Raw genomic sequence first — 15178 nt, forward strand, 5'->3', positions numbered from 1 at the left:
TTACGACGTTCTTGGCGCATGGTTTGAGCATGCCAATTGCGGCGCCCTCCGGGCTTAAAACAACAACCACAATTTTTGCATTTTTTGATTTTTTCAAGAATCGATGAACGTAACTCAGAAACTAATATGGGTCGTGATGATTTGATCGTTGATTTTTCTCAGGAAAAGTCTTTTTTCACTTTTGTTGAGAGTTGATAAGCGTAGTTCAGGCTCTTTTATTATTCGTTTTTTTTTTCAGGAATAGTTTTAAAATGCTTTAAAAACTACAGAAAGTGCATTTCACATAAAAATGCATTTTTGAATGCGATAGTAATGCAATTTTGAATGCGCTCAGGTGAGTTTGCACTTTTTAAGTTGAATACTAAGTCTTCTGCAAAAAAGCAGACGAAATTCGCTCTCTAATCACGAAAAAAGAGTTAACGCGAAAAAACGTGTTCGACTTCTAAATTTTTGTTCAGATTTTCCAGCTGAATAAATTTTTGCCTAGTATACCGTTTTCTCAAATTTAAAGAGTTTCAAGGCCATTTATTTTTTACTCGGAAATATGAAAGTTGAAGTTTAAAAAAACAACTCTAATTTTTTTTCTGCATACTTGTGTTCATTGAATCTTCTCCAACTGTCTGTCGGCTATTTTTGATTTTTCAGAAGTTGGTTATTTCATAATAAAGTTCGGCAAACAACATGAGATTCCTCTTGTTTGGTTTTTGTGCTTTTTCCCGATCTAATTCAAAAACTTTGCGCCGAATTTTTTTTTGTCTAGTTTCAGTATATGTTTAGTGCTCACATTATATTGCCATTTGAAAACTTATTTCATCAGTTTTATTGAAGCGGATGAAACAAGTAAATCCTCACCTTTTTTCGCGTCATTTGCTCTTTTGTTATTGGGGCGCGCAACTTGCCTATGATATGACAAGTTAACTTGAAGTAAAAATTTGACTTTAAACAAGAAGCCAAACCGCAAAACACTGTTGGGTGTGGATAAAAACTTTTTTTGGAAAACGCTTTAGGTACCTTCATTGTTGAGCGTAAACAAATTTTTTTTTGTAAAAACGCTTGAATTGCCTTCACTTCTCTTATTAGAACTTGAAAAGCTCAATGGTTTTACACAGTGGTGAAGCTGAGCTTTGCACGATTTGTGATACAATTATCAATGACTACGAAAATCAAACGAAATCGTTTTTTTTTTTCAATAAAAATTGCAGCAGAAGTTCAAAATACACGGAAAAAAATTGCCTGGATCATTAGAAGATCTGCAAATAGCTTTTAGAATGCTATGCATAATCCAATGTTTCAAAAAAAGTTCTTTCTGCGGAACTGAGCAGACAAAATTAGGCAGACAGACAATAACCTAAATTAGCCAAAATTTTCTATTTGCACGAAACAATTTTTTCCGCAACTTGGATCAAAGCTAAACCATTGAGCTACGGGAATTAAGCCGACGAAAAAGAAAACAGACGGACGGTAGTCCGAAAAAGCACAAAGTTTGCAAAAAAAAGGGCCCAGCCGGATTCGAACCGCAAATCTTTGTCGTCTCAAGCAGTTGTTATACCTCTACGCCAGATGCGCTAGATAATTGATTGGATTTGATTTTATAGTTAGCAACCGGTAACAAAGTCGAAAACACCTAAGCAGAAACCCATCATGCCGAAAAGAAATTCAAAAAGTTCTTAACTTATAAAAAAAATGTACCCTTTTCGCCTCAGAGCACACACATGAGCACAAAATTTTTTTTCGGACGTAAAGAGGTAATAAGAGGCCACTAGGTCGATATTAATTAGGCCGAAATTTTTTCAGCCGATAAAAAGACGAATAAAAAGTGAAGTTTCAACAAATCGAGCTGGTAAAATTACAGCCAATGTGAAAAGCAAATTTCAGTGCGGCCGGATTTTTAAAACGCTGAAAACAACTGTAGTAAAAAGTGTTTACAGCTTAAGTAAAATGATTGCTAGATAAAGCAATCAAGCCGACAAAATATAAGCAGACAATTTATAGGCCGATTTTTTTTGAACCGGAACATAACCGTTTGAAAAAACTGGTCCTAGTCAGATTTGAACCCAGGGTCTTTGGCGTCCTAGGAGCATTCGTTAACTCCAGGTTAAGTATGCAAGAGACACTACAACGTTTGATTTTATTGTGAACTAAGGTACCACTAGGAGTCCAATGAGTCCTGTAGACAAAGTTGTTTACGGGAAAAAAAAGTCTAGTACCCGATTGCGATACCCTTGCTATCGCAAGGTTAATTAGAACACGAGTCAACAATTTAAGACAGCAAGGTGTTATGGCGCAGCCGAGAGAGTAATTGATTCAAATTTAAGCAGTGGGCTGAGTCAAAACCTGTTGCCGGCTCGTTTTTATTTTTCAAAGTTTGTTTTGTTTTTGACGTAAATTGCATTTGAAACATCCGTTTTTGGCTGGTTTGTGAAGTGCAGCTTTGACTCGGTGTCAAAAAGATTTGAAATGGAGATAAATTTAAGATAGTATATTTTATTATGCCAATGAACGTATTTCAGACACTTATGCTGATTTGCTTTTTTTAAGAGAAAATCTTAAATGGTTAACGCTCAAATTTTGATGACTTTTCAAGATCAGTTCTAATTCATTTGCTAGAACTGTCATCAAAATCAAAATCGCAGCCATCAAAAGCAAATGTTAAATTGACGCTAAAAGAGCGTTTGTGACTTGTTTCGGAAAAGGATTTCTTTTTTTAGATTTCGCAGTGGAATAAAAAAACTACCCATTGACCCAGTTTTTTTTTAATTGAGTCAGTTTTATAAAAAAGAATTTCATTTGAGATTTTTTTCTTCGAGAGTTCAAAAACATTGTTTTTGGCACTGTTTAAATTTTTGTTGACTATGTAAGAGTCGATGAACGAGGTTCAGACTCTTATATAATTCGTGATGATTTTTTTTTTTCAGGAAAAGTCAAATTTTTTCGGGCTCAATTTTTTTTTGCGGTTTGATTTTTGATTTCTTTTCAAGTTCAGTTATTTCCTTTGCTTAAAGGAAGGCAAAAGCACTAGCCAGTAGCGAAAGTATTAAAGTCACAAAAAAAGATCGGCTACTGCTCATGATCGTGATTCCGAAGTGGCGGGCCTGCACAACAATTTCTGGGATCATCTGGTTGTTATTCATCTGCGCTCCTGTGGAAGTTTGATGCCGAAAGGAAGATTCAATTGGAATCAGGATTCACATTGTAGAGGCCGAGTTGACAGGCCGAATTTTATGTTGAGAGGCCGAATTTGGCACCGTTGGATAGGCAACATGGTTGTTTGCGCGCTGTGGAACGACTAGCGAGCTTTGATTACTATTCATATTTCAGGTTTAAAATGACTTCACTCTGGCGGTTGTGTTAAGCTTTGAAAAGCTGATTGGCTTGTAGGAGTAGAAGTATCTCAAAAGCCTTGTTCAACATGGCAGAGACAGATGGTGAAAAAGTGGTGAAGCATTATGACATAGTGATCTCGTATGCGTCTGATGCGGACGAGAGTGTGTGTCTACGAATGAGAGAGGAGCTGGTAGAGAGAGGCTACAGTGTATTTATGGACATATTCAGACAGTACCCGAAACAGAGTGTCATCAACACAATCATCCACAATGCACACTTCTTCATTGGTGAGTTTTCTCAACTGGTTGCTCCTCCCTTGTAGACTCGGCAGCTCAAAACCTCGGCTATCGAAAAGCATGTTTTTTTTCTTTCGAAAATCTGATAAAACTGTTGTCCGAAAATGTGACCGAATGTGGCCTGAAAGTATCTCTTGTTGCCAAACATGGCATCTTGTTATTTTGCTAGTATGTTTTCAGCTTGTCTGACACAGCGTTACATGACTGAGAAGAGTAGGGAGAGAGATCTGGCTTTGAATCTGGAGACGGACCCCAAACGAAAACTCACTATACAAGTTGCGTTCCTGGACAACATATTGGACAGAAACAACACTGATGTCAAGTATCTGCACGGTTCGTATCTGCCATGTCGATTTTTGATGCTTTATAGTGTACGCGGCTCCATTCTGCTGATTAATTTTTGGCATTGGTGAAGGAGGCGGGGTTGAAATTATGAAAATCATTGATCGTTTATCTATTACAACGCTTAAATTTGAACAAAAAAAAACTTGGATTCTTGAATAATGCTATTGAAAGAAACATAAATTCTAGGATGAAATCTTTTAAAAGGTCAAAAAACTTGCCCAATATGCTACAGTTATTCTATGTTGTATAAATTCCACAGCAGGACGCGGGATCTACGCAGATTTTGCAGATGCTAGGAAAACGTTTGAGGAAGCATTCAAGGTAATCGATAATGCATTGAACAGCAAGAGTCAGCGTGTAAAGTACTGCATTCCACGAGACGGAAAATGGCGCAACTTTAACGCTTCATTGATGCAGTTGTTCGGGAAGAAAGAGACGAGTGTGATGATCTCGTACTGCTGGAAGCCAGAGGCTACTGGCGAATTGTGTCGCCGGATTAAAGACAGACTGATAGGGGAGGGCTACAGTGTGTGGATAGATGTGGACAAGATGGCCGGCAACATTGAAAATGCAGCCGCAGAGGGAGTGACCAACTCATGCTGCTTCATTGGTCAGTCAAGTAAACTTATTGGTCAAGAATAGAGAGAGCAGATTGATCGAAAATGTTTCGTTGGGCAAAATTTAGTCATCAATTAGGTGCTCGAACTGGGACTAAGGCCTTCCTTGGACATTTTTTCTTGAAAGATATTTTAGTTGCACCCTAAGAACTGGAGTTATCAATGTGTTAAACTAATATATTTTCCCTTTTTCTCAACATCAGCAACGCTTGATGGTTCTACTTACATATGCGTCTTTTTGAAACATGTCTCTCGCGTTTCAGCATGTTTGAGTGCGTCTTATGCTGAGAGTAACGAGTGCGGCAAGGAGCTCTCGTTCGCTAGCAAGTTGTGGAGAGAGAAGGAGATTCATCTGCTGCCTCTGTTTGTTGGCAGCAGCCTAGACGAGAAGAATGGGGACAGTGACAATGCCTTCGACATGAATGCATTTGTGGCAGAACGAGTTGAGAAAAACGACAATGATCCAGATTGGATAGGTATTCACTTTCTTAAAATCTCAAGATCATCAATTTTGATACGCGTTAACTCAGCAATGATGATTTTTATCTCGGTAAGAAGCATCTGAAAACGTCTGGTTCTCTGACGCTTTCTAGTGGTGGATCTGATTTCTGGCTTCGCCAGGATGCTATACGCAGCAAACCAACACCCCTATCTCCCAGGGGTCGTTTGGGGGGGGGGGGGTGTTCTCAGAAGAACGGGGGCTCCGAATTTTTACGAAATTAGTATACTCATACTACTAATTCGCTCTAGCATTAAATCTTACCCTTGTCTCTACAAATGCTAGTCTCCAATCAAAATTAAGATAGCAATTTTTGAACACCTCTCCATACTAATTTAACTTGCGAACTAGAATTTTTTCATGAAAAAAAACTTCTTACAACTATCTACGTTTTTATTAGGAAACCTCAACAACCCGAGGAATCCCTCTCTCAGTCTAATGTTAAAGCGCGTGCCCTGGGATCCTAAGGTCTTGGATTGGAGTCGCGGTCGGACTTAGTTGTTCCGACCATTGAAAATGGGGATTAACTTTGTATTCGGGCGTTTTAGGTTTTTTTGTTTCCCACGCAAAATCAGGTACCACAAATAATCATCAGACTGGGTTTAGTGATATATCATATTGAAGCCCTTTTATTCGTGATTCGGACGACATTAAAAAATTTTCAAAATTTTCCCAGTGTCGAGAAAAACCGGTTTGAAGGTTTTGATTTTGGTCTAATTTCGAACTAAAATGGCGTGAGCGCGTAGGTTAACAAGCTGAATTATGCCTAATTTAAGACCTTGAAACTTAATTTAAAGCATGTAAAACTAGTTTTTGGAGTTTTTTAGCTTCATTTAGCGAAAATTTTTCATTCTACGAAAATTTTTGTCCAAGTTGCCTATATTACTATGAATGTCTAATATGCCTAAAATATATTTTTACGTCAGATCCTTTTATCACACCAAGCAGAAAAAACTAATTTGGAAAAAAAACTTTCTAAACCGTAATTTTCTTAAGACTATCTATCGTCGGAACATTGTGCTAATTGCACAGTAACCGGCTATCCTTTTTTTTGTGTTTGGAGGTGATTTTTTTTAAATCTAATAATTGCTAGTCCATCGTTTTGTGCTGATTTGTTAACATACTTTCATTCGCTGGAATTGTTTTCTTCTCTCAACAAATCTTGACTTAAATTGAAGGTTGTTCTGTAATTTGTATATTTATCAACTCTCTTTTTTCTTTCTTGATTTTCCCCGCTCAAATTGTTTTGGCTTATATTCAATCAGCAAAATCGCTTTAGTTTCCATCGTTTGAAAATGAAAAAGTTTTTAAAGGTAGTTTTTCTCCAAGTAATGTCGGCTTAAGAAATTTTAATAATTAACATCATAATCTTTGTTTTACTTTTTTTCTTCAATTTTGCTAATATGTATGTTTATTGCTAAGCAACTGTGAACTTTTGTTTAGATTTAGACAAAGTTCAACGTGTCGATTTTGCGAAGCACGACTTCGAAACTGCGTTTGCAAAACTATTGAGAGTTTTGGAATCCTACCAAGTGCCCAAAGAACCTTCAAAGTTCGAGTTCAAGGCCATAAATTATGACGCCGAGGAGCGTGAGGAACGGTCAAGTGTGAGTAGTTTCTCGTGCAAGTCAGGCTCAACAGCGTCGAGGCAGCGAAAAGTAGAACACGATGCAGTATCAGTTGTATCAGGAATATCGTATGCTCATTCTGAATACGGTAGGTCATGACAGATATACAAGACAATAGGTTATCTGAAATGGGACAGACCGAAATAAAAAAAAAACAAGGTTGGCAGGTTCATGAGAAAATAGCGAAGAATGTTCCGAACACGAGAGTTTTTAAAACGAAATAAAGAAAATTTTTAACTAGTTTAGCTGGGAAATTAAATTGGTTAATGAACCATAACAACCATTTATTAAATGGTAGATTATTGAAAAATCCTAGATTTACATAGTAAATTCATTCTGAAAATCATTAGTCTGAAAGTAAAAAAAAAGATGAGGACAGACTAAAGGTTTTTTTAATTGCTCTAAAATTAATCTTCTTCGACCGTTAAAAAGCAACAGAACATTTCCAAAATTACTATATATTTACCCCTGCAATCAACCAAGTGTGTTAATACGAACCTGCTTTTTTTTCTACCCTAACTGTAAATGTTCATTAAAAGTGTTCACTTATTTGGAAGTTTCACTGTAGCATTGGAAATTGCATAGCATCTGTTCTGAGATTTATTTTTTGTGGCTAGTGTTTGGTGTCTATTAAGCTTCCGTGGCTGCGTGGAAAATGCGTGAGACTCTCAATCTCTAGTTCGCATGTTCGAATCTCAGAGGAAGCCGAATTTTTAAAAATTTGAGGCTTATTTCTAGTTTTTATTATTGTACATTGCAGAGCTGCTTTTTGTCGTGTTCTCGCAAGTGTTTGCGAAGCTAAGCTTCGCTTCTGTCTTTGAAAAATGGGCAGATGTCTTGGCAAACTTTATTCTGGCATCAAAAGGTGCTCTAATATGTCTTGTTTTTTAATGAAAGGAGATAAAAAAACAAACAAGTCGAAATACATTTTTTTCTTGCCGATTGTATTTTTTCAAAGTAGAGACCGAATATTATTTAATATCTGGTAGTTCCTTATAGAAATATCATACAATTTTTTTAACATTAGCAATTTCTCGAAGACTTCAGACAATGGAGTTTTCAAGTAAGATTTGACCGCTTATTTAGGACACTACTAACATCATGCTATATCTTACGTATATACTTGTAACATCTGCACCACCTAGTCTTAAACCTGTTTTTCATTCAACAAGAGAAAAAATTTTATACACTGAGGTGAAGCAGAGCTTCGCAACACTTGCGATACAATACAACTATAAAAAACCATTAGTCGAAAAAAAATTTAGATTTTGAAAAAAAAACAAGTTGAACCAAATTTGTCGTATATCTCCATTAAAAAAAAACAATTATAGGCCCAGCTAAAGCTGGAGGTAGGTGTTTAATAATGAATGAGTTTGCTATACTGATGCGGCTCGAATGTTGTGATTTCGAAAATTGGATTTTGCCTAAAACATTATTTGTTTCTCGGCTATAATAAGTGAGAAGAGTAGGAAACTTTGAGACAATCAGTTTTCTAAGGAAATTTAGGGAATTGCTGCTTCTGCAGGATTAGTTATCGGGCCCGTTCTTTCAATGGAAGTTTTCATCTCAGATTTGATTGTGTAAATTTTAGAAAATTCTACAAGCTTCCAAAAAGCGGTCGAAAGTTCTCAAAAACGTTCACAAGACTTTCCAAAATCCATAACACTTTCTTGCAAAAAGCAGGTTATGGCTGTTTAAGCAGAAAAGATTTCCAAAGCCGGGTTCTATTGAACACAACCTGAGAACTGGCCTGGTTTTTTACGGGTTAAGTCAATAAGTTCCCAAAAACACTGTCAAAGTTTAAAAACTGTTCATAGCTAATTTGAAAGATAGGCTTTAAACAACCTGTTCATCCTGTTAAACAACATGTTCACCTAGTTAGCGAGAAAAGTAAAAAAAAACAGTCAATAAATCAAAAGTTTGACAATTCCAAGAATCATAGCTTTTTGTGTGAAAAAATTATGCAGAAACGTTTTTCAGAAGAAATTCACGCAATCTGTAATTTCGATTGAAACCAAAATCTCAGATTTGGGAGTGTAGTTTTCGAGAAGAGACAAAATCTTTCAAAAATAAACGGTCACAAAATCATAGTTTTTACTTTTCCGAGGGCCAAACATTTGGAGTTAAAAAAAATTGGGCGTAGTCGCATAAGCAGATGAATTTATCGAAGCCCGTTCTGAGAATTGAACTCAAAATCTCAGGTATGTCAGGGTAGTTTTCGAAAGTTTAAAAAAACGTTCAAAAAATCAAAAATTTGACTTTTCAGAAGACGATAACTTCTTGGGTAAAACTGTGTATTAGTTCCCGCTAATGCAGAGGAGCTTCCCAATACCTGTCATCTCATTGAGCTCACATTATCAGATTTGAGAGGTGAGTTTCCGAGAAAAAGTCAAAAAGATCCACAAAACGGTCATAACTCAAAAGTTTGACTATTCTGAGGGCCATAATTTTATGAGTACAAAAATTTGGGCTTAGCTGTTTACACAGGGGAGCTTCTAAAAACCATTCTATTAATTAAAACCAAAATCTCATGATTGAGAGAGGTAGTTTTCGAGATAACGAAAAGAAAATCATAAATATGGGTCAAATATTCCCCCATACTTTCCCGAAGGCTGTAGGCAGAGGTTTCAAGTAAAGAAAAACTCTAGGGCAATATGCAGCCACACTTAGTAATAACTGGTCTTTCAATTGATACTCCTTTTTTGAAAATCAAGAGAATTTTCTCAGAAAAACTAAAACTTTTGCGAACTTCAACAAACAGCTTAAGAAACATACTACCAAGTTGAAAAGTGCGGAGGGGAGTGCTAAAATTAGGTTGATCTTGGAGCGTCCCAAGATAAGGTCATTAAACCGATGAAAAATAGGCCGAAATAATTTTAGCCGACGAATTTTCTAGCGAAACAAAAAAAACAGAAGGAAAAATGAAGCCAAGGTGAGTAAAATTACAAAATGTAGGCGTAAACCAAACACTAAAAACAACATTAAAAACTGCGCGAAGAAAAAAATATGTCCAAGATGTGACAAATAAGCCGACAACAGATAAGCAGACAAATAATTGGCCGACAATATTTTTTTAAACAAAATATTTCCCGTTTCAAAAAAAAACAGGCCCTGGTCAGACTCGAATCTATGAACTTTGCCGTCCCAGGTATATTCGTTACTGCCAGATGTTCAGATGAGTCCTATGGGCAAAGTTGTTTACTGGAAAAAATTCTAGTACCCGGTTGCTATACCCTTGCTTATCGCAAGGGTAACAAGTGAAAAAATCCTGGTATTATAATTGTTTAGCTTGTCTGATAATTTTGGTAAGCTGTTTCTTTTTGATAAATTTTTGAGGCGATTACCATAATTTATGCAATCTGTTTCTTCTAGTCTAGTTTTTCGGTTGCTTGGAATACCATATCGGGTTGCTTTTCAGTCGTCAATTTTTTTGTTACTAGTTGACTGATTTAGACGAAGCGATAATTGATTTCCTTGACTAGAGCAAAATGGTAAGCGACGGGCTTTGCAAATATCGGCTTCTTGAAATTTTGCAACAATTCTCGAGAAATGCGACTATCTTCGTTTTTTTGTTCCGACCATTGAAAATGGCGAGGAACTTTGTATTCGGGTCTATTTTTTCTTTTTGTTTTCCACGCAAAATCAGGTACCACAAATAATCATCACACAGGGTTGAGTGATATATCATATCAAAGCCCTTTCAGTGGTGATTCGAATCACATTTAAAAATTCCCGAACATTCTAGTCTCGGGAACAACCGGTTTGAAACTTTTGCTTTTTCGTCCAATTTCGAGCGAATAAAGCGAGTGATCAACAGCTGAAGTATGCAAAATTTTCGCCCTAAAAACTTAACTTTAAGCAAGCAAAATTATTTTATGGAGTTTTTTAGCTCCATTTTGGGAACCAATAAGTTCAAAAAATAGGAAACTTTTCTGCAAAAAAATTTAAAAAAAAATTAGTTTATTTTGTTTTTCTCGTCAATTTTCTTTAAAAAGTTAGTGTCTAATTTGTTTTTATAATTATGAATGTCTAATATGCCTAAAATATAGTTTTACATCAGTTTTTTGTCACGTCGCGCTGAAAAACTTCACTAATTTGAAGAAGAAAAAAAAAGCTTTTTCTCGTAGTTTTTTAAAGACTTAGGTCAGAACATTCTGTGCTACTTGTAACCATTTTCACCTTGAGTAGGTGGATAATATTGGCAGCCCTCTGACCGGAACCGAAGTGGGAGATTTGATTTGTCTTCAGTTGGAATAACCGTAACGTGTTAATTCGATTTATTTAGTACTCTCTATGTTTTATACGATTATCGCAACAATTAGGCTAAACTATTCTATAAGCTCCTTTGGTGACACGGAAAAAGAACCTGCGTCTGAAAAACAAGGGTTGCTGTAAATTGAGATTTTTTAGTTACATGAAAAATCATTACAGTTATTCATTTGTTCATGGATTCTGTAATGAATTTTAATGAATGGTTGCTTAGATGTTAAATGATTTTTTTTCAATATAAAATAATGTTTCCTTCCTAGGCCGTGACACTTGTCTGTCATCAAAATTGTCGTCTATCAGTATCAGCAACGTCATTACGGCTACCAGAAATTGGCCTGATTTTGACATCAGCTCCGAAAGAATAACGGAAATCCTGGTTTTGCCCGACCAATCTGTGATTCTTTTGGCTGCCGACAAAAATCAGATCATGAAGTACATTCTGAACTCAAAAGGCAAATATGAAGTGAAGCTGAAAAGTGTGAAAGGGTTCACCACTCAGCCTATATCAATTTGCAGACGCCAGTCGAATCATGTTCACCCGAATGAACTTGTGGTTCTGGAGCGAACCAAAGAGCTGGCAACTGTGTTGTTCACGTGTTCAGATGTATTCGGCGATAAAACTTACCTCGGGGCTCTGAGGGAGACTTCGTTCACCGTGAGAAGTAACCCGGCTACTGGATTGCTCTATCTAGGAATGAGTGCGGGAAATGTGCTAGAGTTCGATTTATCGAAATGCTCTGACAAGTCGTCAAAGGATGAGCTGAACTTCACTAGAACAATTACAGTTGCAGGGTGAGTATATTTATTTCCGCGCAAAGAGTTAATTATTTGGACAGTTTAACACCTCCCCCCCCCCCCTCTCCCATATTACTTTGACCTCGATTGCGCGTTCTGACGTGTGGTTTCACAAATATGTTTGGCATTGAAGAAGAACAAGAAGAAGAAGGCTCAATTCCGATGAAAGAAGTTCATGAAATTCATCATGAATTATTCAAAATTATTGTGTAATCAGTACATATACCAAATTGCGCACAGAGGCGGAGCTTCGCATCAATTGCGATAGAACATAAACATAGAACGGGACGTATGCCGAAAGAAACTAATGTAAGCTACCGAGAAGAAAAAGTTTGCGGAAAACTTGTCGGGAAGCACGATCGCCTCGTTAAATTAGCGTGAAGACAAAACTCGGTTAGACTCCCGCTGGGCCGGGAAAAATGTTCATAAAAAAGAAGGAACCTCTAACGCGAAAAAAAACTCTGAAACTATACAAAATCGTGGAACTCGGTTATTTGCACCACTGCAAGTTCTTCATATGGTATTTCTAAATGATTGATATAGCTGAACCTAAGGTAACAAAGCCGACAGAGCGTGATGAGGTAACATACCGACAAAACAAACAGATACACGATAGATCGAAAATAGAAACTTTAAATAGCAGAAAATTCACAGTAAGCAAAAACACAGGTCCCACCTGAACTCGAAACACCTGGACGTTGTCTTTCAACGCTTGTGCATAACCTCTAAGCTAAATGGGCCGAAACAGTAATTGAATTTGAGTTAAATATCATGCAAGGTACCAAAGGATACTCTTATACAAGTATTTAAAATGAAAATTGTTTATTCCGATTTGATAACGCTCGCTAATCGCAAAGGATTAACTGCCTTCGTAAAATTAATTTGTCACCTCAAAATTTAGTTTTCGATTCTTTGAGTTTTTTTCGTTATTTCACGAAATTCGTTGTGTCATTACCTTGAATAGATTCACAGCAACATTTCTCTGATATAGCGAATATTAAGTCGCTAATTCGGTACAGAAAGTAAAACTGACCTCAATTTCAATTTTTTTTCCTCATTGACAACTTTTTGGGTGGAAAACAAAAAGACCAAGTTATCTTCATGCCGCTCGATCGAAAAGAAAAACTGAAAACAAACCTATACAGAAAGACAAAACAAAAAGAAAAAAATCCGCAAAAAAACAACTAAATTTGATCAAAATTTTCAAAAGTTTTTTTTATCGATAGGATGTTTTCGAACTTGATTTGATTTTTTAAGAGTAATGAACGTAGTGAAGGCTCTTAAATAGGTCTTGCTGAAATTTAAAATTTAAAATTTTTCTACTGAGTTTTAAAATTTGTTCACGCTCAATTTTGATTTTCTCGCGGTTTGACTTGTTGTTCCGACTTTCGATACGAAAGTAACGTAATATTTGTGCTCGATGTGGGTTTTTTTTTCTTCAGACAAATTTCGACTTTTTAACTAGCCATTTTTGACGGAACTTTTTTTATCATTCAAAAGGTTTTGAAGTCTTGAGCTTAAATTTGAAAATATATTTTACCTGTGATCATTTATCGTAAAGTTATGGGGGTTTAAAGATTATGGGGGTTTGGCCAATTTGGGACAATGAACGAGCGATATATTTCGCGCTATTAACGCGCAAGCGGAGATTTAATCCGTCTTAGAAATCGTTCCAAATTGGTTGAAAGAAGCTTATTTGCCATAATTGATTTGTTACAAGGAGCGAAATCTATCGTTTTGTACTTTATATGGCGTGTGGGGGGATAATTTTCATAAAAAATTTCAAATTGTAGAAAAAAAATTCTGTTTTTTTTATTACATTTAATTTTTTATAGGTTATTACTGCTCCATAAACATTAAAAGGCAGTCGGAACTTTCAGGGTTTTACCCTGATACGAGCAGTCTTGTTTCTTTGTAAGTTCAGTGCATTTCTATTGTTAAAAGGAAGGCAAACTCCACAATCGAATAGCAAAATTTTAAAGGTCACGAAAAACGTGATCGACTTCTTATTTTGAAAATGCAAGTTAATTATCAGATTTCCCAGTGAAATAAAAGTTTTAGCTATTGATCCAGTTTTCTCAAATTGAGTTAATTTTAACGAAAGCGAGTGAAACAAACAATTAAGTACCACTCGCGTGCAATTAGCAGCTGCTCGATTAGGAAACCTAGTGATCAATTTGCCATGAATTTTATTTCCTAATCGAGCAGCTGCTAATTGCACACGAGTGGTGTTTGATTTTTTGTTTCACTCGCTTTCGCGCGTTCAATTTCAACTCGAAATTTGAATTGCTGAATTTATCCATTTAGGTGTGGTATAAACGAAAAGACCCTAAAAGTGTACGTCATAAATTGCTCTACAAATTCAAAGAGCTTCAAGGCCATCTATTTTTTTTCGAAATTCACAAATTGAAGATTTTTGAAAAAACCAGACGTTTTTTTTACAGTTTCCTTGCGTTCATTACTCTTTTCCAACTGTCAATTGGCCAAGTTTTAAAAGTTTTAAGTCCCATTCTATTGCTTAAAACTGATATCGTTAAAAACAGGCCAGAAAGCGCTCAATATGACTTTGAAAAAAGTTATAAAATTGCTTATAAACATGATATCAATTGCCTTCACCAAAAGGATATAAAAATACAGCCTGCCCTTCAAAAAGTCTCGAGGAAAAGGTCGAATCAGTCCTTTGTGAAAGGGAGTAAAATTGAATATTTTCTTGTTTTTTGCTTCTCAAAAGCAGGGTCGGACAGGTTGATTTTGAGCTTTCGAAAATACATTGTCAAACTTGAATCAACACAAAATGAATGTAACGGGAAACTGATAGAATTATAGCCGAGGCTGAATAGGCTGAAAATCAACCGAAACGTGTATGGCAAAAAATTGCAAGATCTTGAATGTACACTGCAAAGTCAATTACCCGTTGGCGATACCCTTGCTCATTGCAATGGTAATCACAATCTGATATTAAAATGAAATAACGTTACACTAGCAAAAGTTTTATTGTCAGTTGAAAACGAAAAAGAGCGATCAGTTGCACGAGCTTGAATGATGCTAGTAATGGAGAATTGATTCGATTTTTATTAATAATTTAAGCTCACAGTAAAGGCTCTGATACTTCATACTGAGCATTTTTTGTCAGCGTTTTAAATTTAGATGCATTTTTCTTGTCTTGAACTTGTTAATTATCTTGTGTTATCGTAGGGTACCCAATGTGAATCTTCTTGTACATGATCAGAACGGATTTTTCGTGTACATAGCTGACAATTGCAGTAAAATAATTGTGGTCTACGATCTTGAAAAAGATCACATTGTCCAGAAAATTGATCTGGTACTTCCCCCAAATGACCTGCTGGTTGACGATTCAGACAATCTTATCACGCTTCTCCGGTCCAATATATTTGAAGTGTATTC

The sequence above is a fragment of the Symsagittifera roscoffensis genome, chromosome 2 (genome assembly GCF_963678635.1).
Source record: "Symsagittifera roscoffensis chromosome 2, txSymRosc1.1, whole genome shotgun sequence".
NCBI classification, from domain to species: domain Eukaryota; kingdom Metazoa; phylum Xenacoelomorpha; order Acoela; family Convolutidae; genus Symsagittifera; species Symsagittifera roscoffensis.